Here is a 2,101-nt window from a genome sequence, read left to right on the forward strand (position 1 = left end):
CCCTCCGCAGAGCAACGGGGGCGGGGGCGGAAAGCAGGTGAGCTCCCCCGACCCCTCCCGCCGGCGGAGACCGATCTGGGCGCGAGACGGCCGGAGGGAGGCCGGCGGGGAGGGGGCGATGGTCGAGGCCTTTCCGGATCGCGATGCCTGTGCTGGGCCGGGCTGCCCGCTTCACACCCTCAGATGAGAAGACCTTCATTGGTTTTGCCTATTCCAAATATCATTTCTTATTGTGAGAAATTCAAAGTTTAAAAAAGCAGAAGCTTTTCAGAGATACCCCGTTGTAATATTCTGGGGAGCATCCAGACTCTTCAGTAAACACATGGATACACAGAGACCAGAGTGAAATCGTGCTGCATACGTTGTGTGCCCCGGACCTCTTTCCCTTTTAATAAAGGTTATTTTGTCATTATATCATGTAAAACTGTTAATGTCATTCTTTTAAGTGGCAGCATTAATACTGCATTGTAGGAGGTGCCATAACTTAACCCGTTCTCTGGCATTGGGAGCTTAAGTTGTTAAGAGTTTTTCTCTATGATAAACACCAAAATAGTTCTTGCCTTGGCCTAGATCTATTCCTGCCCCCTGTCGTCAACAGTTCACACCTTTTTGGTGATTAGGAGGTTCTAGAAATGCTTGTCTAGGGCACTCCTATCTTCGTTGGTCCAGTTTGTGTTACCCTGCATTTTTGTTTTAAAAAGAAGAAATGGAGTACGCTTACTTATTTTTAAAATGTCTTTGTAAAGCACATACTCTGGGATCCTCATAAGATGATGTATTGGGGCAGCAACCCTTCTCCAGTTTTTATTTCTCACTCTTTTTGTTCTTTATGTAACAGAGTAAGCAGGAAATTCACAGGAGGTCTGCTCGGCTCAGAAATACTAAATACAAATCTGCTCCAGCTGCTGAAAAGAAAGTTTCCACTAAAGGAAAAGGGAGAAGACATATTTTTAAGTTAAAAAATGTAAGATCATTGTGGACAGTCTCTTGTACTGTAATTAAATGTAGTTACATTGTGTGTATAGTGTGTCCTGCCACTGCCTTCATTTCTCACCGTTGAACTTTGACTCTTTGCTCTTGGGGACATTTCTGCAGTGTTCTGGGGAGTAGCCCAGACTCACTATACAGGAGTGAGCTCTGTCACAGGAGACTTAATTGTAAAGTTAACAATACCCTGTCTCTTTTTATAGTTTTTATTTTTTCCTCTGGAAAATACAAAATATAGTCTAAAAGAAATATAAAGCTTGAACCTATTTTATTAGATTCTTTATACAAAGGAAGAGAAGGAATTACGGTTTTTGGTATAGCTAGGTACACTAGAAAAACTTTTCATTCTTTAAAAAACAATACTGGAATTTACTCATTTCCATATTTGTTACTATAGCATCAGAAAATTATGATAATGATTGGATGGCTGTGGGAATCAAAAATGTTACTAAATTTTTCTTTCCCTTCTCCTCTATAAGAAAATGAAGAGATCGTTGAAAGACCTGTGCTGGAGGTAGTAGAAAGCACTGTTTTGTAAACACAAGGAGACAGTGCTGAAATACAATGGACAATGCATTATAGATTTTTTTTTAAAAACCTTGGTACGGTATTCCTTTCTGAACAGGCATGCTTCACTTATAGCAAAACCTTTCTGAAGCTGGGTGCATTTATTTATGAAGCACAGAGGTGCCCTGTGGTAGATCTGCATTGAGAGTAATTGTCCCTGATTTATTTAAGATTTTTATAATTTATTTTTCTTAAAATGAGGCATTTATTGACTAGACAAAATGTTTGTAAGTAAGTATTCATTTGGTTATAGTCGGTATCATTTATGCACATGTTTTTTCTTATGTACATCTTCTCTGCAATTATTTCATTATCAGTTTCTCTAGCAACCCCTTCAAGCATGGTGCCAAGACAGAGAGGGTGGGGAGGCTAGTTTCTATGTTGTGGTGTAAAGACGTGTACTGTCGTTTAAGAAGGGATTACAATGAGGGATTAGCAAGATAACTAAGAACTCCCAACAAAGGTTCTTTTATCCTTAGTTAAGGCTTGCTAGAAAGTGACCTTAGTTCTGATGCTATTGAGTTTCATAACTATTTCCATAGTTAAA

General features: G+C 39.6%; 1 long non-coding RNA gene across 1 annotated transcript; it reads left to right on the plus strand.

The window, feature by feature from the left end:
- The first annotated feature begins 4 nt into the window (after positions 1-4).
- Positions 5-955, plus strand: LOC111819048 (uncharacterized). Its single transcript, XR_002822853.1, has 2 exons — positions 5-37; positions 839-955. It is a non-coding gene; the product is annotated as an uncharacterized LOC111819048 (long non-coding RNA).
- Positions 956-2,101: the final 1,146 nt, after the last annotated feature.

The sequence above is a fragment of the Trichechus manatus genome, unplaced genomic scaffold, assembly GCF_000243295.1.
Source record: "Trichechus manatus latirostris isolate Lorelei unplaced genomic scaffold, TriManLat1.0 scaffold00253, whole genome shotgun sequence".
NCBI lineage: Eukaryota > Metazoa > Chordata > Mammalia > Sirenia > Trichechidae > Trichechus > Trichechus manatus.